Raw genomic sequence first — 23,527 nt, forward strand, 5'->3', positions numbered from 1 at the left:
CCACGGGAATTTTAAAACCCAAATCCACGGTGACGAAGTCGCGGACATCATCCAGTTTATGATAATATAGTTGCCGTTGTCGCTATAGTCTTTTACCCACTGATGGACGTCCATTGCTGGACCTTAGATCTCTTACTGGTATTTTAACACCTGTTCCGGAGCCGCTCATGTCAAACTAGAGCTTATCTGAAAACAAATAATAATTATAAAATACGTTAAGTGGTTTATTAGGTATACCTATCTACGTTTCTGAATCATCATAATTCATAACATTCACATACATACCTAAATAACTATACTGAAATTCGTTTAAATAAAAAAACCGGACCGCGAGTCAGACTCGCGCACCGAGGGTTCATTACTTGGGTGTTTTTTCCGACATTTTGCACGATAAATCAAAAAGTATACAGATAAATCTCTTTCATATTATGATAATCCACTTGGTATTTAGTTGTCTTACTTAATAGTTATATTACCGTTATTTGTTCATGAACACATGTAACACATTTGTTTAATGTGATGTATACTTTACCCTTACCTTTACTTTTTACCTTTACTTGTGCAATAAGGCCTACCTACCTGCCAAATTTCATGATTCTAGATCATCAGGAAGTACCCTATAGGGTTTCTTGACAGACACGACAGATGGACAGACAGACAGACACATAGACAACAAAGTGATCCTATAAGGGTTCCGTTTTTTCTTTTGAGGTACGGAACCCTAAAAATTTGCAGACAACAGCTCTACATAATTCAGTTTTTTGATGGTTTTTTGCATAATTCATAATAATATAAAAATATTACTGTTTTTTCTACCTTTTATAAAATAAATTAAATAACATTCCTAACGAAATCGTTTTAAGAATGTGCACTCACGAACATGGTTATTAAATAATTACTTACTTGAAACTAATTTATAAACCTGTTGAAATTATTTATTAAAATAAGTAAATACTTATACCTACTTAAACTTTAAATTAACTCAAATTATCGTACCTACGAGTGAAGAATTTTACTTTGACAAACAGGTTTCCAACCTACTTACTCATCAAAGTGCATTTTTAACCCCCAACCCAAAAAGAGGGGTGTTATAAGTTTGACGTATGTATCTATGTATCTGTCTGTGGCATCGTAGCTCCTAAACTAATGAACCGATTTTAATTTAGTTTTGTTTTTTGTTTAAGAGGCGGCTTGATCAAGAGTGTTCTTAGCTATAATCCCAGAAAATCGGTTCAGGCGTTTGAAAGTTATCAGCTCTTTTCTAGTTACTGTAACCTTCACTTGTCGAGGGTGCTATAAATTTTTAATTTACATTTGTCTAATTGTAAATTCCTTAACAATACCATGGAATAGACAACAGTAATCTTTTAAGCGACCAGTAAAAGAAATTTAAGTTGAAAATTAATTTAATTTAAATTGAAAAAAATAACTATAATAATACGGTATGCTTATTGCGTTTTTATGAATTTAAGTAACTACAGTGCGAATGTACTGACCTAGGACCTAAAATAAGAAGAGTCTTGTTTTAGGTATCATTCAAAGTTTACTAATCATATTGTGCCATAACAAGTATTATGCCTAAATTATCCATCGATGTCATTAGACCGTCAGTTGCTTGCTTGAATAGTTTGCCCATGAAATCCCACAAAGCAAGTAACTCTTGCTTTTATCAATCAAGGTAAATAATAGATTTAGAAATAGGTAGGTAAATCTATCTGAATCGTGAATGAGGTCGCATGCTGAAACTTGGCAATATTATTAAGTAAGTGAGTAGATAAAATTAAAATAAAACATGAAGATAAAAACGCGGGAAGGCCAAGTTGCGAAAGTTGTCGGCTTCAGTTGTTTCCAATCTGTTATGCCAAGCGTCTACTACTTAGCAATGAAACTAACTTGCAGGTCATCTGAATTTTTTTAAAGGAGTCTCTCCGTCACTCGCTTCATACAAACGTAGTTCGTCTCTCATTGGAATACTAACCAATCATACTTATTGAAATTTTGTGGAAACGTTCCGGGAATAATATCTCTATGCCTGTGGTTTTCCAGATTTCCGTTAAAATATTCGGTTTCAAAGTTACGCGGTCTTAAAAATTCACATACTTCTTTATCTGATCTTTGAGCCCCTGTAATTTTAAAACTATATATTTTTAGAAAAATCTAAAACACCACAGGCACAGGTATTATAGTTTCTAGAATATGTCTGCATTTCATGAACTTTGGTTGCTTAATATTCAAATGAAATTGGGACTACGGTTGTATGGAGTAAGTGACGGAGAGAGCCCTGTTAAACACTCGCAGCAAGTCAATCGCAGCAAGATTTTCCATTGAATAATAGCTTCCGAAATGGGACTTTTGCAATTTTTATTGCTAGTGGACACTTGGTCTTAAAGTGTGGAGTACCGCTCTCTACGTAGTACGTACCTATAGACTTAGCTCCAATATTTTTATAAGGTATCAAATAGGATGATTTGAATGAAGGCAAAATTTCTACATAGATGCCTCTTATATCAATGATTAGAACCTTATAATATGATTCTTGGTAAGTAAATGATTTAAGATATAATGAAATAAGTACTTGCCTATTGAATTATGAAGGATTATTTTATAAAGTACCTACAATGCAACATACCTGCCAATGGAAATATTGTATTGGAATGCACTGTTTCTATAATTTCCGCATGAGAATAGATCGTTCACGCTTCACAACTAGGTAATATGCATAAGAAATGTGATATATTATGACACAGCAATCATTGTTTTCGCAATAGAATGAATGAAATATAAATAAACTCCGCGTGAAGGATTCCAAACCAATCAATCGCGATCTTTTTACACGACGACTGCCAGAAAAAATGAGTGTACGTACCTTACTACCTACTGTTTTCAGGGTGTAACAATTTGTTACTTAGTGTTTCAGCCAAACACTAAGGTTTTTCGCTTTGTCAAAAGCAGACTTGCTAAGCATTCCTTATTTTAAATATAAAAAAATTATCAATATAGAGATAGATATAAGATAAGATAGTAATTAGATAAGGCTAGCTTTAAGTTTTATTGTAATATTTTTTTTAAAAAGATGGAGATTAAGTATATAGGTAAAATCTATACTGAAAACCGGTTTCACAACAAGCCAGCAATTAATTTACACGCTCTACACATTGTTGCGAATTTTTATAGTATTTTCGTTCGGTTGGTAGGTACTACATATCTACTTTTATTTTATTTTGGCGTTTTTTGTTGCCATTAGCAAGGAGTTCGCCACCCGCCGGCATGCATTAGTGACTCCAAGATATCGCACACCCAGAACAACACTGTATTATGTCGAAAAATCTCAAAATCGACTTGTAAATATAATTGAATAGCCGAAAATTTGCCGCGTATACCACGAAGACAGGCGTATTTATATTTACAAAAATGTCCAACAGATGGCACGCTAACTCTCTATTGGTGAAGACGCGCAGCCAGAGCCTTACCGCGAACACAAAACTATTTCGAGTTGCAACTTGTCCGCCTAGTGAACAGCACGCAGATCCTTTACGCAACAGTGAATTATTTTGTGATAATACGGTGTTGTTGAATGTGTTATAAAAAATACTCCGAATCATTTAGTTTTAATTCAGTGTTGGTGACTGTGCTTATACAACGTGTTTGATACTATTTCGAAATAGTACTCTGTTGTTGACGAAGGTATGTTAGATTTTTTGTATTATTTCAAAATGGTTCTGTATTCGCACGCTTAATAAAAAAAAGATATAATTCAAAAATCACAACTTGTGGGAATAAGCGATTAAAGTTTTGCACTACTCTCTCGAAGTCTTTGATTGATAATTTACGAATAGTTATTAAGATATCCATGACTTTAACTGCTGATACTCTTAGGTTAAACTATGAGCTTTGAGAAATAATATAAAGTATTATGCTAAAACCTTTTATAGTGAGATAAATTTGATGTCAAAAAAAAACTTAATGAGTTCAGTCTGTTTATGCTAAAATTTTTACAACATTTTTAAGGATTTAGTATGTAGTAAGTTGCAAAAATTCCCTTTAGTTTTAAAGCAAAATTATAGTTTTGAAAATATTACATAATAATTCGTTTTATTTTTATTCAATTGTGTTGATGTAATTTTTATGTCATAATGTATCATTATTTTGATAAAACTGAACATGAAAATCGTCTCATTGTTTAAAATAAAACAATTTTTTTATTAATTTGCAATTTTAATTTTTTTCAAAAGACAGACAAAATATTGTCATGGGATCTAAAAAACAAAGAATTTTTGTCAAAATTAAAGAGATATTCATATTTATTATTTTTACTTGAATAATCAGTCTATAGAAACACTTAATAATCAAAAAACAAGAATAATAATCTAACTGAAACATAAACAAAAAGTATACTTATTTATTAAAAATAAACATAAATAAAAATTATAATAATATCTTTTAGTTTCAGTGTTTTACTAATACTATAGCAAAATCAGCCTCTATGTCTCACAAAAACAAAATAATTATTGTCTAATATCAATGATGGTAAGGATACAGAATAAACTTCTTTAGCAAAAGTTAATTTCTTTAGCAAAAGTAAACATTTTTAAAATAAGATGCATAATAAAAGGAAATATTATATTCCATTACATTACTGAATTATAAAAATGAGCATAAAAGGAAGGAATCAACCCCTTTGTAATCAACTCTTTTAAATCTTTTTTTTTATTACTACTTAGTTGTTGTTTTTGACTATAAGCGTTACTTAAGCACACCTCTGATATTGGAGTCATTTTTTTCCTTTTATTTCTAATGTTAACTTCTTTAAGAGTAGTATCGGTGTATGACGTTTTATAATAGAAGCTCAATGGTTCCGATTTCACCATTTTTAAAACCTTAATCTCATTCCAGTTTACATTTCTTCCATCTTTATCAATATTAAAATTGTATCCCCATTTTTCTTGAAGAGCTTTTAAGTCCAGAAAAGATTCAAATGTTAATTCATGCACATTTAATGCTGGTTTACTTTTTTTTGCATTTCTGATCAATGCTACATATTGATCAGGACTATAAATAGGACCTGATTTCAAATTTTTCTTAATTTCTTTTTCTATTAAGCTATGAACACTGTCCGCTTCATTTTGTGTATGGCCTCTTATTAGAAATTTATGTGTTATACTGGCTATATTTAAATAATGTACAGCATACATATACAATGTTGCGATATATTTATTTTTATTCTGCCCACAGCAATTATCTGAGTAAAATATAATATTTTTTGGTTCTGCATCGTTCGCACATACATTTTTTAAATATTCCCATATACACGACCCTATTTCATTTGCGCCTCTCTTAGCATCAACCTCAGTCCAGAAATAACAGTGAACGTTTTCATATGCTTTTTTTTCTCCGCTTGCTAATAATTCTGTTAAAGTAAAATTGTAGCTGTTTAACTTCGACTTATAATAAAATGCTGATGAATTCCCTCTTGGACATTGCAGTACAGCTTCTAAATCATAAATTACGACTTTAGTATCTTTGGTTATATTTTGACGATCAGTTTGTTTTTCAGAACGACACAAAGTCTTCTCTTCCAAATGCTTCAGATATTTTTCTTCCAAATCTTGTTTTAGCCCATCATTCGAATTATTATACGATATGCATAAGTCGCATTGATCTTTTTTGGGTTCGAAAAATCCTAAATTAAATTCATTTGTGAAAATTTTATAATACGCTATATAATTACCTATGTCCCTATTAGTTTCTGTTTGCTGAACTACAAAGTCATTATATAAATCTTTTATTGTTTTATCTCCGCCAATGTACTGTTTGGATGTCGAAGCCCTTACATAATGAGATTCAATTTTTGGAATCATATCAATATGTTTTCTTATGTCTTCTAATAATTCTGGATTTAATTTTTTATGGTTACTGTGTTTCCCTCGTAACTCATTCATCGTGAAACCTTCATTCATTTTTTGTTGTACTGTATAAATCATTCGTTCGGAGACAGCCAGTGTATTTTTAAAAAATGTCTTACAAACTCTCACTCTTTTATCATTTATAATAAAATAAAAGGCTTTGTTTGGGCGCCTGGGATGCTCAGAATTTGTGTATTTGTATTTTGGAGTCACATCCACCATACATGTTCGAATATAAGCCCTCTGTGTGGTTAAATTACCTAGATTCCAAAAATCAGAAAATAACTTGTATCTACCATCATCATCAATATTTTTTGCACATTTCAATCTACATTTGTCGGTGCATGTATCTTTTATAAAGCGAGCAGGAACCGTTTTACGAGTTTTTGACATCGAGACGTATGATTCACCTTTATTTCTTAGTCGTTTTGATCTTTGTTGTTGCCATCTATTAATATTTCGTGTACGCTTGCGGCCTCTACGATGATTTTTTTCTGTACTACAGTCAGAGTCAGAACAAGAAAAAGAATTTGGTTGTTCAAATAGCAAGTTTTTCTTTTTGGTAGGTTTATTTAGCACCTTATTAAAATCTACCGTGGGATCATCATCACTGAGATCAATGTCACTTTGATCGGTGTATACAGGAGAAATATTGTAATTAATACTTTTCTTACTTCTGGTCTCTCTTAGATAGCCTTCAGGTACTGTTTCGTTTGGTGAACTGGGAAGTGATGACTGTTTTTCCTCACATTTTGAAGCATCTTTTTGAAGACCAGTATCGTGTTTAGGTCTTAACAAACTATTCGAGTCCGAAGAGCTTGATGAAGATGAGCTTGAACAATTCGAAGCAGCACTCGTGGACGATGATCTGGAAGACGATGAACTGGAGGATGATGATCGCTTGTTTGGATTTTCCAAGGGTGATAAATTTTTAGAGGCGAGATCACTAAGCTGAGTATGATCGTTTTCACCTGCATTTTCGTTTTCACTTAAGGTAGTATCGCTGTTATAATCGGGTACAAGGCTTACGGTTTTTTTTACAGCTGACAGCAAACCCTGTGTCGATGCCAATTTTTGTACTTCATGAATGTTAGGTTCTGGTGGTGACATATTTTCTTGGTTATTTTCAACTTCTTTTGTCTGAAATATCAAAATAAACTTTTAACTACAATTTGATTGAAAATAGCAAGGCCTAAACTACTAAGTAAATAATATCACACCACGTTTAATAGAGATGTTTTTGTAGGCAGTTTAAAGTGGGTATTTACCATGGTTTCTTCATTCTTTCGTTCAACGCGCTCAAATTCTTCATTCTTAGACTGAATTTCAGTTGGTGTAATCAAGCCCAGGATTCTCCTTGCTCTCCAAGACGTCATTATCTAAATTTACAAAAAATAATGTTTACTTACAACACACAATTATACTTATGAAATTTACTAAAAGAGAGAATTAACGTGAATGTCTTCAGTTATTTTAACATCATTCTAAATAATAAAAAGAAGTAAACCTTAACGCTAGTTCAAAGATTTTATCATTTTTAATCGTAAAGTGATGCTAACTATATTACTTCAGTCACAAGGGTGTAATTTTTAAAACTAAACTGAATGTTTACAGGTTAACTCAGTATATTGTAGCTCAGTTTTAAAACAAAACAAAAGGAACTCGAAATATATCGCTCCATTATTGAAATTGTTTTCTTGAAGAAAGAATTATCACAAAAAAACACTCTCTATTATAAAATAATGAAATGAAAAATAGCCTACCTTTTATTCAAAAACAGAAATATTTATTATTACACCAAACGAAAGCCGCTCCTGCTTGAATCACTTTCGGTGGAACACTGATTCTTACAGTGTTTTAGAACCGACTTGTTTGTGCCTGTTAAAAAAAAAGAGAGCGACGATCTCGCATCTCGCTCATTTTAATCGTAACAGCACGGCTGTCAAATTCTACCTAATCTTTACGCAATGATCTCGCATTGTATCAGATTATCTCCAAACTCACAAATTTTGAGTTACATCTCTTTTTTATTAAGCGTGCGTATTGTTCGCAAAAGGTGAAAATCAGTTAAATAATGCACTATTGATGGTAGATATAAATTATGCCCTAATTTTGTTAAAAAATCATTATAAATATTTTTTTATACTTATAATTGTTACTTACATTGTAAATTAAAAGAAATATATTTACAATTTGTGTTGTTCTTTATTTACAAAAAGATAATTAATTTTGTTTGAGATAATGCACTATTGTTGAATTAATTAAATTTGTTATTGTTATTTGGCAAATGATGAGAGGTCGTGGTCTCCTGTTACTTAAAATGGCAATGGAAGCAACTACAGAAGAAACCGGACCTGTTCAACAAAGCAGCGTGGAAAAGGATGTCGAAAATACAACCGTTGCCGCATCAACCGATGAGGACGTCAGCGAAGGCAGCATCAGCCGATAAAGCATCAGATAGGGAGGTACCCGTTTCTATTTTATCTGATCATAGCGATGAAGAAGATTTTATAGATGATCCGGATACGGATCCTACTTTTGTAGTACCTGTTAAAGAAATATCTCGGCCTCTTGTAATCCCTAGGAGATCCCTCTTCTTCTTCCTCGAGCTCCTTGTCAGACTCAAGCTCATCATCGTAAAGCTCCAGCAGCTCAAGTAGTTCATCTGATAATGAATCCAATAGACCGGGTCCATCTACAGCAAATATTCAAGGGAATTCCAATGCTACTCCGATAAACGCACCCTCAACTTTTTCTGCCAGTGACACTGCTCCATCAGTGAGCTACCCCAAGATAAGTAGAAAGAGAATACGAAACCCTGCTGGCTGGAAGTCCAAGAGTGCTAAGGCATTACGGAATACAGGAAAAGAGTATGTTTCTTTAACAAATCCTGCAAAACTGATCGCTGGGCGTCAAATTCGTCCACCTTGTGGCGACAAATGCAGGTTGAATTGTAAAACTAAAATAGACGAGATGGTAAGACAAGACATTTTCAAACAGTTTTGGCAGCTGGGTGAATTGGAGAGGCAAAGAGAATTCATAGTAAGGCATACACAAGAAATCAAACCGAAATATAGGTACATCACTTCTCAAAAATTGAGGGCTTTGAATTGTCTTACTATCTTGAAAAAGATAACACATGATTAAGGTATGTAAAGAGTTTTTTAGGGCTACGCTGAGCATTTGTGACAGGTATATTAAGACGGCCCTTTCAAAGAAAACAGATGGTGGTTTTATGGAATCTGATGCACGTGGGAAGCATGGTAATCACCGCAAAATAGACTCTGAAATAAAAAATAGTGTGACTGATTTCATAAATTTTGTTTTGTTCATAAAATTTTAAACAGTTTTTGGTTTATGTATCTGTTGTTTATTTATTTTTAATTTATAACAGTTTGTGTTACTTATAATTGTTTTGTATCCAACCAACTTTGCCATTAATATTTTTTATTTTTTGATTAACAGAAGATTATTGAAGGTTTTTTTTTTTTGGTTTTTTTTGTGATTTACATGTTATAAGGGTCCAAAACGAGTACTAGTTTATGTTCAAAATATAAGTACCTACTGATTTTAGTAAAATGTTGTCTTTTATATCATTATTAATTGGTATATTCCTAAAAACAAAACAAATGGTTCGTTATTGTTTATTGAATTTCAATAAATAAACAGTAGAATAATAGTGCATTATTTCAGAATCAATCAGTAAAAAGGACGTAACTCAAAATAATTATGTTTTATTTCGCTCAGTCATTCCACAACAGTGAATTAAGTCAAAAAATGCATTGTTTTGCATTATTAATGCGTTTACAATCAACTGAACTTGATAATGCTGATACGCATTGGATTCCTTACATGCAATGTGCAGGACATTCGCAATAACTGTCACATAACATGAGATAACAGTTTTTCGTCGATTCTGAAAAATGAGCTATTTAGACTTAGTGCAGTGTTGTTCTGGGTGTGCGATATGCAGAAAAAAAACGGAAAAACGTTGAAAAACTCAAAGCATGATTTGTCAAATATTTTGAAGCGCCTTGGAGTTCAGTGCGCGAAAATAAATAATTTTAAGTTAACACAATTAAAATGAGAAGATTCAGATATTTATTATGATTAGTTGGTTCTATAGCCTCTAGAGTCTAGATCTAGACCATACTTAGGTAAAAATATACACTATACAGGGTGTTTGTATATAATGACGATTGACGACACGTACCCATACTACTTTGATCTGATAAACACAATGCTGAAGTATATTGACGAAATAAAATTATAACAATTTCCATGCAACTACGTATATCTACGTATGTACGTAGAAACCGATTAGAGGTACATATGGGAAAACATAATAACTCTTCTAAGTTGGGACGCTTGCATCTTAAACTGCATTATCACTTACCACCACTGTTAAATCATTGTCACAGAACATAATCCCTATTATCATAGTTGGCCACGCTGACAGCAATAAAGGGATTGATTAACTTTCCTCTCTCGTAGTGTCTTTGGGAAAATCTATCATTTTGTGTCGCCTACACAGTCATAAACATGACGCGAACTGATTTAATGCATTATTAAGGTGAAAGGGACAGGCAGCCTGCTCGACGCGCGACGGCTATCCAGTCTCCAGCAAACGTTAGCTAAGTTTGCACCGACATTCTTTTCATTCTAACTCGAACTCAAACTCAATAATGTTTTTAATTGGGTAGTTACCATTGTACACTTTTTGATCATCAATAAATAATTTTAAATTTGTAAATAATGATGTAATAGTGATGATTACTTGGATGCTTTACGTATCTAATTAATTAGTTTTTATTATGTAATTATTATTTCTTAAAATTAAAATATTCGTAGGGTTTCAAACGCGTCTGAGAAATAGGCCACAAGTCACAACATTATTCCAGCCGGGTATTATTTTTATGATCATCATTCCACATTGCCACAATCACAATACCTATCACTTAAGCTTATTAGAACTGGTTATAAGGTCCTACTTTTGGTTTCTTTTGCTCTTGCTTCTGTTTATTTTTAGTTTTAAGTTTACCTACCCACCGCTTACTTGCGAAGGCCTCACATGATTCAAATGGGTTTAAAATTATATGATAGCTTGGCAAATCGAAGCCTTACAGTGAAGGGCACTAGCTTAACAATACCCAATATTACCAAAATTATGTTCTACGTATATGCCTACCTACAAACTGTACTGGTATTTAAGTACCAACACAATTAGCCTAATGGTTAGGTATTTGGTGACGTCTTGAGGCAAGATTTATATGGAAGCGGGAAGGACAGAAATGCGTCAGTGTAATAACAGCGTTAGTTCACCAACGTTTTCGCATGTGGCAGCGAAACATCAATGGCATCAATGGCTTTTGCGAATACGTCAGTGTACCTACCTACTAAAAAGTAAAGTTGGTATCCCATATAGCCACAAGTTTAACCACGTTAACTTCTGATATGGCGCCCTCGTAGCTATATGTGCCTTGTGAAGTGTTTGAGTAAATGTCGCAGGTATATTGTTAAAGCCGTGATATTACAATCTCACTAGTGATATTGTAATTAAACGGTAGATTGTCAATCGACTTCATTTCTTGCATTTTATCAGCCTGATTTTGTGACATCCTAATGTCACGGGGTCTTTATAGTGACATTATAAAAATCTAGGTAAGTATAAGAGTGAAGTTGGCAGTGGGAGACGTTAAGCGTTCTGATTGGTCAATTCCTTTTCAACCATCGTTTTCGATATCGGAAACAGACCAATCAGAGGTGGCTTCATAATCTAACGACCAGCAAAATTGTCAAAATATCATTGCCTTACAATATCACTGCAGTGACCCTGTGACATTATAATGACACTAAAATTAGAACCTTAAATTGCAAGAAATGAAGTCGATTGACAATCTACCGTTTAGTTATAATATCACTAGTGAGATTGTAATATCACGGCTTTGACAATATACCTGCGACATAAATAACGCCATAATTGTGTTACTTGGTCTATATTCTAGATAGGAATCATAAGTCCACGCCACGCGTCGTCTTCCCGCCACTCATTACCGGCCACTCTATGTTGGGTAGGTACTTAGGTATCTTATGTTAATCTTGTAGGTTCTAATTATGTAGACGTATCTACGCACGTTGACGTACCTACATAATGAAGTCAGCGTTAAGTCCATTAATTATCCACACGTGCCTACATCGTCTACATAGTTTGGTGTGGTTTGGTTTCATCATACATCGCGCTATTATCAGTTACCACAGACATAATTATATTATGAACTATGGCTATTACCATCGATGTATAGCGAAAATTACCCATAAATTAATACAACATGACAAGGAAAAGCTAGATTCCCACGTAAATATTTCTAATTCTATCTACGCATTACTACGTAACGATGGCATCTGTAGATGGCATGCATTTCTTTAATTGTAGACCAGGGAGAAAGTACATAAAGTAAGGCAATTTACTATATATTTCATTAAAATTAGTACAATAATAGGTAATGTATACTATATATTTTGTTACAAAATAAATATAAACTATAGATTCGAAATGAAAAATAGCGTAAAATTTTGCTTCTCCAGGTACGAAACCGTAGACTTCTGGGATTTTAGCAAACTGAATTTTTCCACGTAGGTTCAATTAAATTATTTTCTGCATCTTATTAAATTGCTAGCATCTACGTACCTACACAATTGCCGGCAATGCATAAATACACTGCTAAGTACTTTTAATTTTAATACTTACTTATTTGTAAAACGACAAAAGGTCTCATTTCGTGCTCTATTCTCTACACTACGGCTGATCAAACAAACTTGAAATTCATAACTTCATAGAGTTCGCCGTGTGCCTACACCTGAGCTAACATTTTTACTGAAGTCAATAAATTAATTTACTTACAAAAAATTTATATTTCGATGATTTAAATTTGAGTAGGTAAGTAGGTATATTTTGCTCGAAAAAAGTTCAATAAAACTATCCACAGAATAATATCTATAAGTAAAAAAAAAACCGGCCGAGTGATAGTCAGACTCGCGCATCGAGGGTTTTGTACTCGAGTATTTTTTCTGACATTTTGCACGATAAATCAAAAACTTTTATGGATAAAAATAAATAAATATCTGTTTTAGAGTGTACCTACAGCCCTTTCATGTAATACCCGCTTGGTATAGTTGTCTGACTTTAAAAATTGAAAATACTAATAATTACTCATGAACACATTTTAATATTTTTTTTTGATGTAACCACAAGTTCACGGTTTTCGGAATTTTTCTTTTACTTGTGCTTGACCTACCTACCTGCCTTTCATGATTCTCGTACGGGTAGTAACGAGAAGTACCTTCCTAGGTACCTTATAGGTTTTCTTGACAGACACGATAGACGGACAGAGAGACAGACAACAAAGTGATCCAATAAGGGTTCCGTTTTAACTTTTGAGGCATAGAACCCTCAAAAAGAACACTGCGCGGATGCCTACCGTCGTTAATCTCTGCATAATAATCGCATACATTTTGTATGGGAAACATGAAGGTGCATACATGTCGTATATCAACTTTTTGTCAAGCGACATACCGCTAGTCACTTGTGAGATTTTTTACTCCTAAAGACGTGAACACACACACCGCGCGAGTCCACGTAATAAGTACGTATCCAACACGGCTGGTAGAGCTTGAAAGAACTGTATGAAAATGTTCACACTGTAGTTCGCGTAGATTGTGAATAAAAAAAAAATTGTTGTCGCTTGGTCACCTAAAAGGGTTTTAGTAGGTAAAAATCCTGCCAAAGCACGTCTTGCCTAGGATTTCGAGTATCTTAAGGAATTTTCCCCTGGTTAACAAAAAAAGGTACACGCGTATCTACGCGTGGATCACGCACGTGGAAGTCCAGTGTGATGTCCTGCCGCTTGCAGTCCCTGTCGCGCTTTGTATGTGTCCAAGGCTTAATGGTGCAAAATGAACGCCAGCCTGTCTACCGATGGCAACTGGTTCCGCACCGCCATTGGCCGACGGGATCGTACGACGCCGGAATGCAACCGCGGTTCAATAGAAATCTGCGGGGACATCGACAAAAACTAACACTTCTAACGAGTTTCTCAATAACAATGCCAATTTAGGTAATCAAGTCGGCGGGAGTGTGCCCGGTTTCTCCACATTGCGACTTTTTTGTGGTGTATCATTATGGGCGAACGACACTGATGATTCGGGCGGACCGAGTGTAGGGTAGCCCGTCTTCTTGGAATGTCGGGATACTCATATAAGGAACAGCATTCCGCAACAGTGGTGGTAGAGTTATGGACGATTAAGTACCTATAGCCTAAAATTATGAACTTATAGTTCGGTTTAATGATGTTTATTTCTTAAAAGCACATACCTACTGTTCACTATTTAAACTGAGATTTTTATACCTACATAGTAACATTTTACGCATTATGTAGGAACCTAATTCTAATTTTTCATTTATTTTAAACTATTATCTACTTAGGTGAGAATTTTATTTAACTTAACTTATTTAATTTTTAATTCTCTTCAATTTAAATTCTTATATCTGTTAGCCAAATATCAAATTCAAATGTACCTAGCAAGTAATTAGAAAGTACAAAATATTATGTTCGCAATGGCGATGCAAAAAAATTGCGTTTTTAACTTCTGAGAGATGCTTGACTGAAACCCCTAGATGGAAACTGAGAATGATTTTTAATTTAAAGGGATCCTACCTAAGGACTACTATAGCCCCGGACAACCACAACTTCTTCCACTACCGACGATTTTTCTGACAGTTAAGTAGGTACTTCTAGAACCAAACATGAAACAAGATAGTGGAACCAGTCAGAGTGTCCTAAACTTTTGCCCCACCATTCAGACACCATAGCCACAATTCGATTCTCCTCAACGGGAATTTTAACGGGCGCGACTGTCTTAATATTCCAAAGCAGTACCTACGTACCTAATGAAACGGAAATATTACGTCCATTTCTGTGGTCTTCCAATGACAAATGACGGCCGTGAAATAAAAGGCCTATTGTTCGGATTAAAACCATTATTTTCTTGAGTGAAAGGAATTAGTACATACCTATGTTGCTATGATCGATTTTCGGTATGGTCAAAGATTTGTAATAAATTATCTCTATGGGTATGGTCAATCTAAAAAACGATGTAGGCCCTCCTTTTCTTAATAAGAGATCCCTAATATCCGAGGATGACTATTAAGAAGGTGCCGAGGAATTAGAATGTGCAGAAACTCCACACACTCGATCCCTGCTTCCTGATTACCCTCTACAAGTCTACATATATTATTTGACCTACCTACAAATTAAATAATCATAACAATATTGTATGAAGACTTCAGAAGCGGTGATATCCTTAATTAAACCTAGAGGTTAAAACGTCAGTCTACTATCCGGGGGATCAGGGTTCGATTCCGGACCTCTAACTCTTCGGGAAATTAATTACTTGCTTTAACGGTGAAGCAATGCCTGAGAACTCTTCATGATTTTCTCAAAGTTGTGTGAAGTTCCTAACCCTCATTTAGTCAGCCAGCGTGGTAGATATTGGCCGAAGCCCTTCTCATTCTTACAGGAGAGGTGTGCTCAGTAGTGAGCTGGCGATGGGTTGATGATGATGATGATTCAGATTTCGGCTTATTACTTTTGCTGCGGTTCGATAGTTAAGTAGGATAGGTAGGTACCAACAGCCAAGATCCGATTAACAAATATACGGACAGGTCAAGAACAAAACTGTGATCGATAAAGAAATCAAACAACAATTTTAATCCTAAAAGATTTGACTGTACCATTCAATACACAATACAATCCATACTTACGTAATGTACGCAACTTCTTAGTAGGTAATTATAATAATTAGCAACAATACTTGAATAGGTAATTATTACTAGCCTCGAGAGCTTTACGGTAGTTACTAGTTACCTCCGATCATTCACATTGTGTTTCAACAATTTTGTACTACAATGAGTATGTATAAAAACTCTGTCATTCCATTGGGTGTTTGATCAATTGATTTGACAATATCTGCAACGCTCCCAGCCTTGACATGCTACAGTGCACACCGTACGTCATAGGGGACTTGCTAACAATTAAATTGTACAGGGTGATCCGAAAATAATTATATAATTAATCAAAGGAAATTGCAGTTGTTTACAAAACTGCCTTTTAACAACTCCCACAAAAGTTATTTTTATTAATTTGATGAATTACGAGTAGTGAGTTTGTTCCTAAATATTATATCTAATAAAAATACTAATAATTTTTTGAATGTCTGCCCTTGTAATGTCGGAAATAGCAAGGATTTTTCTAAGGTCCGTCTTAAACGTACATTTTTTGCTATAGGTACCTTACCTACTTATATAAGTAGACTTCCCCTAAGACAAGCTTTAAAACAGATATTCTTTTTTAAAGATTAAATCTTATTATGTAGCTATGGATTGCGAAAAACTTCTAGTGATGATGTCCATCGTTTGAGACTACGATGAAGACTTGATTTACAAAAAAATCACTAAGTACAAAATTTATAGCCACCCTGTAAGTAGGTACCTTCGCTCTGCCTTATTCGCTATTGTCCAACCGATCTCAGTAATTATTTGTGACATGGACGAGGTTTTTCTTTGCTAAATTCCTTATTATCTTCGTGATGGGTTTCGTATTAACCGGAAACTTAATAAGGAAACTGGATGTTATACATTGTTTTTTCGAAATAAAACGCAGTGATTGAAGAATTACAAAGTTGTGAAATAAATAAATATCCAGAAAAGCATCAGCACGCATCAGCCCCTTTGCTAATAAAGTACTTATTTTTTCCGGCGTAGGTACCTATGTCTAAAGTTTGTACTTTTCCTTAGGCCTTCTGTGAGCTCTGATGCATCCGATCTCGTTAATTTGCAACCTTTATGTTACTGCTCTTACGAATTGATAATAAACTTTTATTGTTAGAATATAACGGAAGATAATAACAAACCGAGTTATTATGATGAGGAGCTATCAACCTACTTACGGGTATTATACATATCTACCTACCTACTTGTTTTATGTGATTGAGAATTTAAGATCTTGCGAATATCTGTCTATCTATCTGTGTACTAGATTTACACAGCTCATCCACTAATCGATTTTGATGAAAGATATGGAGCTATTGGCTTAGGTTCATACCCACAATCTACATCCCGAGGCACTATAGGACATAGGGTACTTTTATCCCGGAAAATTAAAGAGATCCCTTAGGATTTTTAAAAACCTATCTGTGTCTGTGTGCTAGATTTTCACGGCTCACCCATTAACCGATTTTGATGGAAGATATAGACCTGTTGGCTTAGGTACCTAGAATCTATATCCCGGGGCACTAGGACATAGGCTACATTTACCTTTTTTTATTCATTTTTTATCCCGGAAAATTAAAGAGTTCCCACAAGATTTAAAAAAAACCTCGACCCACGTAGACGAAGTTGCGGGTATCATCTCATCATCCCAATCACAACCAATCCCCAGCTCACTGCTAGTCGTAGTCCACTGCACACTAGCCAAATGCGGATTTCACACACCTCGCTTGTAAGTGGGTATTTGTTTCCTAACACCATTATAAGATCAGGCAGGTGATAATTAAGCTTTATTAGCCTAACCGTTTTCAGTTTACGAACATTTTGTTATACTTACGTCTTACATAGTATAAAACGTTACAGAGAGACTTATGCCATTATTAGCCATTGTTTCAGTTCGCCAACGAAACTAAAATCAATAGCAATGCTCCAAACTGTTACAACTGCTGTAACTTGTTACATAACAATAGGTAATTCTACCATCTGATACTCGTGTGTTTTAAAATAAAGTCTGTAGCAAGATTGGGCTGGAAGGGTCGCATTGAAGAAATGCTGATACAGTAGAGTCAGTGCTGATTGGACTCCATTAATTTACCCCACGGACCCATAAACCCATCCATTTTACCCAAGGAGCTATAAATACTTCCTGTACCTAAATAATAATATAATTAGTTAGTCAATGCATAACTAATAACTATAAGGTACCTAGGTACTAATTTTATTGGTTCATAAACACATTTTAATATTTATTGTGATGTATCATGTAACCACAAATTCACGGTTTTCAGATTTTCCCTTTTACTTGTGCTATAAGACCTATAAGGTCTACCTACTTGCCAAATTTCATGATTCTAGAATCTAGGTCAGCGGGAAGTAGGTACCCTATAGTTTTTCTTGACAGGCACACCAGACGGACAGACAGACAGAAATGATCCTATAAATGTTCCTTTTTCCTTTTGAAGTATGAAACCTTAAAAATGATGAACTGGCCATGGACCTACTAATACGCAAACTGGCAAAGGAAGTTGTTAATTTATAGGTATGCGTTAGATTTGTCTTGTATTTGTTTTAAGAGGAAGACGGAACTTAGCTCGTGTTCGTATAAATGTATTAACATTAGGTACGACAATAAATATGCATGTTGCGAATGCTCTTTACACAAATGGTGCGAACGTGCGTCGTGTATCAGCGCAAGCGCTAATATTCTAGATTTCTGTCAAGATAACACAATTCATTGAGGAATATCAGAGATGAATCCTCACGTCCATACTAATACTTATTATATGTTGATGTGAGTCTCAGTCTTTGTCCGGTACCTTTCACGCCCCATACGTTTCACCGATTTTGACGTTTGGTTCTACAGAGATAGGTAACTTGCACCCGGGGACGGACTTAGGCTGTATTCAAGGAAATTCCACGGGATTCTTAAAGGCACATTCGTAAAAAATTCGGTACAAGAGATGCATTTTGGAAACGGACATAGTTCCTAAGGCTTATCCCGGAAAATCGAAGAGTTCTCTTGAGATTCCAAAAAAATCTAAATCCACGCAGACGAAATAGCGGGCATCATCTAGTGCATACCTAATAACATAACGAATTTAACTTCGGGTACTAATATGTGTTTTATGGTTTTACTAAAACTGTGAAAGCAGTTCCTGTATGCCTTTAGCTTTCCTCTATGTGCTTAGTTACTTAATGTGTTACCTAGTTATTTAAATATTTACTGAGATGTATAAATAAGAAAGCCCTCTTAGCCCACGACTCACGAGTAGATAGAAAACATCAAGTAGATTTCCAATAAATAAAATATAATACCTGCCTATAACGACTAGGTACCTCGATGGTGGGAGGCTTCGGCCAAGGCTAGTTACCACCCTACCAGCAAAGCCGTGCCACCAAGCGAGTTAGCCTTCCGGTACGATACCGTATATTATAAACCTGCCATACCCCTTCTAGGTTTGCCCGCTTCCATCATCACTTACCACCAGGTGAGATTTGAAGTCAAGGGCTAACTTTTTTTTTTTTTTTTTTTTTTTTTTTTTTCCCATTTAGAGAGCTGGGTCACCAGTGTGACCATGTGGCTCTGGTAGGTCCCTATTATCTTATTCTAACACTAACTAACATTATTCTAACTAATATTATTCTAACACTTAAAACTATATCTACATACTATTATCTATTTACTCTACGTCTTAAATTTTTACGGACCATCCTATACAAATCTTTTGCTGCATCGGACGTTGGGTTTGTCAAAATAATATTGACGTGTCCCAACGTCCTGTCCGGCACTTCACTTCGGATACATTCCGTCAATATATGGTAAACGTCTTCCCTTGCACCTGGGCAGTCTGGGCAAAAAGGTGAAGATACTTTTTTTAGTAAAAATGCAAATTTGTTTAACGGAATGTGTCCGGAGCGAAGTCTGTACGAGATTACTAAGTCCTGCCGGCACAATTTATTACAGTCGTACATCCAAGATATATCACAGGGCTGAGGTTGGATCGTCTTGTACCAAATTCCTTTTTGTTTGGACCTTTGATCAAAGTATTCATGCCAAATCTGTTTGCAACGTTTTTTGACCACGTATATGTATTCTGTATAATACGGCGCAATGCTCATTTCGATTCCGTCATTACAGGCTTGCTTTGCATAAGAGTCAACCCGTTCGTTGCCAGAAATACCAATATGTGACGGAATCCATTGTAATATTATATTTCGGTTTTGTTTTAATTTTTGTAAGAGATCTAATATAGTATAGGCTATCGGTGTTCCTCGTATAGATGAGGTACACCGAGCCAGATGTTGCAATGCACTTTTCGCATCCGAGAGTATTACAAACTTATCATAATTTATCGTCTGAATGTAAGCCATAGCTTCGGCTATACCAATCAGTTCCGCGTGCATAATGGATATTCTCGAGCTTATCTTTAATTTAATATTGGTCTCTGTCTGTGGGTCGTAAAAAGCAACGCCAATACTGTCATTATCAATTGATGCATCAGTAAATATTTTATAAAAATCAGGGTATTTAGAATTTAGATGTTCAGCGCACTTTAACCTAAGGTCAACAGAGTTATATAAACGTTTAGCTTTATGAACTTCTGGTAGTATTGAAATTACATTTTGTGAAACATTAATTTGAGACATCCATGTATTTAATGAAAACATTTCTAACTGTGTACTGGAGTGTATGAAGATATCTTTATATTCTAAGTGTATTGAAACTAATAGGGGTTTTTTCTTACTTCTCCAATAGGCAGTTTGATAATCAGCTGCACATCTGCTAAGTAGGGCAATTACTTTATTTTCTTTGGATGACTCTGCTTTAAACCAAAACTTTCCACCTAAATATTGTCTACGTACAGTCAATGGTGGTAAGCATAATTCACTTTCCATGACATGTATGGGGGTGGTTTTCACAAATCCTCCAATAACTCTCATAGCTTGGTTTTGAATTACGTCTAATTTGGCCAAATGTGATCGTGCGCTGTTATCAAATAAAAAACTGGCATAGTCAAGTCTACTCCTTATAAGAGAAATATATATTTTCCTCAACCATTTAGGATGAATACCCCAACCAGGCCCAACCAACACTTTAAATATATTTAAAAACTTTAAAACTTTTTGTTTAACTTCGTTGATGTTTTTACTCCATTTTAGTTTTCGATCCAACCACAGCCCTAGATATTTCACATTCTCAACAACCTCCATAGGATGGTTTCCAATTCTGAGATTGATCGATTTCCCAATATGACTTCTGTTAAAAATGCATATTTTACTCTTATACGGCGAAACGTCGAGGCCCAAATTTTGAACTAACATCCCAAATGAATCCAATGCAACTTGTAATTTATTTCCCGCCATAGCCAAATTTTTATTCGCCGCATACAACACGAAGTCATCAGCATATTGGGAAATCGAGACATTATGAATTTTTTTACAAATGTGTGCTGTCACTACATTAAACAATAACGGAGATAGGGGGTCTCCTTGGGCTAATCCACGACTACAATGTCTGCTTACATTTATTTTGTCTACACCTATTACGTTCATGGTTCTATAATTCAAATAGTTCCATAGATATCCACACAATTTCGATCCAATACCGTAGCAATCCAGTGAGTACAGAAGGCTGTCAACATCTACGTTATTGTATGCACTCACTATGTCTATAAAGCAACAAACCGTGGGAGTCTTTCGGCCTAAATTGGTTTCAATATCAATAACTAGCTGACTTAAGTTATCTAGACACGAGCGCGCTTTCCTGAAGCCACTCGTGTATGCAGAAAATACGTTAGATTTCTCAAAATACCATTCAAGTCTTGTATTTAAAATCGAGTGAAATACTTTGCATATACAAGATATTAAAGAAATAGGTCGTAATGTTACCTGTGGTTGTTGATTTTGACCTGGTTTGGGGATTGGTTGGACACTAATTTCTTGCCATTGTTGTGGAACAGATCCATGTTCTAGACACATATTATATAATCGTAGCAACCAGTCTTTGCCACGTTCTGGTAAGTTTTTGATCATCGAATATGAAATCATATCTGACCCCGGGGCAGTATCTTTAGATTTTATGGCCACCTCCAGCTCCTGTCTAGAGATCGGGGTTTCTAGATGTGAGTTGTTCGAGTAAAACTTTGGACGCTTGTTTACAACATAGTCAGGCGTAAGACTTCGAAGAAGATTATTAGCACAGTCTCTATCAATAAAATTTTTTTTTGAATATCGTCCTTTTAACCATTTCATGCGGAACCACATTTCATTTATTGAAGATACTTCACTAATTGAATCGCAAAAATTTTGCCATGATTTTGATTTAGAATTACGTATTACTCTTTGGGCTGTTGAAATTTTGTTTTGTAATGTATCTAAATTATTTGGCGTGGGGCTTGCTCTGAAATTTACGAGCGCCAATCTACGTTCAGCAATAGATTTTGAGACAATCATATTCCAGTATGGCTTAGGCGCAAAATTATTATTTGGACTCAGATTAATTTTAATATATGGGATGTATTTATCAGCTGCTTTATTTAAACAGTCCAAAAATAGATTATAAGCATATTGTAATTCTGATGGCATAACTAAATCAGCTAATAAAGATTCTAACTCTGAACTATAAGACTTCCAATTCGCATTTTTAAAATTCCTTTTTTTAATAAAATTATTAACCGGTAAACAGTAATTAAATGACAACTTAATAGCTACATGATCACTTCCTAGTAATTCGTTAGTGGTTTGCCACTCGAAATTTAACGCAATATCTGACGATAACAAGGATAGATCAGGGGAGGATTGTTGTAGATTCCCATTTACTAATGTTATTCTAGTTGGTTTACTGCTATTGTTAAGTGTTATAAAGCTACTTTCAATAAGGGATTCAAAAATTTGTGCTCCCCTACAATCTATCTTGTTTGACCAGTTCGAGTGGTGTCCGTTGAAGTCACCCAGTAATAAAGTTCTATGGCTATTTAATGAAAACAGTTCATCCCAATCGGTTTGCGATGTTCTTGTTGATGGGGCACAATATATGGCACAAATATTTTCAACACTTTCACAATTATGAATTTTGACATGGAGAAATTCAATTTCTGTATTATTTAAACTAGTCTGGCATACCTGAGAACTAATAGATTTATGTGTGATTATTGCAACTCCTCCATAACCATCACCCCTGTCTTTTCGATAGATATTGTAGCCTGCTATCCTGATGTCCATATTTGTTGATAGCCATGTTTCGCTGAGAACGGCAATGTGTATTTTTTCTTGCAATAACAGTTGTTCAAATTCAATCAATTTGGGTTTCAAACTTCTACAATTCCACTGTATAATGTTAAGTTTTATTCTACCCATAGGCGAAGATATTCTTTAGTATTGGTAATTCCGAAATTATATCCTTGAACCATGTAGCCGTCCATTCCCATATTACTTCACAAGCCTGCATCATTTTGTCTTTCAATGTCACACTGCGCATAAATATGATGTCTCTTAATTTTTCTACTAATAGCTTAAATGATCGCGACGGGTCATTCCTTTTGTTATTAGAGCGACTATCTCCTTGTGTAGTATTTGCAGTGTGGGGCATCTCTTGGGTATATATCTCTGAATCTGAAGACATATCCCAGTCCATGGTGTTACGTGACTGATATCTTTTCTTTTGTCGCGATTCGGTGTTTGCATTGGTTTTGTCACTTTTATGCCTATTAGATTTCGAGGATTTGTTAGGTCCTGAAGTGGGTTTCGTAGCTTCTGCATATGTTTTGGAATTCTGCTTTGGTTGGTTTGTCTCTTGTTGCTT

At 34.7% G+C, this 23,527-nt stretch overlaps 1 protein-coding gene across 2 annotated transcripts in view; it reads left to right on the forward strand.

The window, feature by feature from the left end:
• Positions 1–23,527, forward strand: part of LOC123871745 (putative inorganic phosphate cotransporter) — a 51,588-nt gene that overhangs the window by 18,720 nt on the left and 9,341 nt on the right. The window lies entirely within an intron of this gene.

This window comes from Maniola jurtina, chromosome 14 (assembly GCF_905333055.1).
Source record: "Maniola jurtina chromosome 14, ilManJurt1.1, whole genome shotgun sequence".
Taxonomy (NCBI): Eukaryota; Metazoa; Arthropoda; class Insecta; order Lepidoptera; family Nymphalidae; genus Maniola; species Maniola jurtina.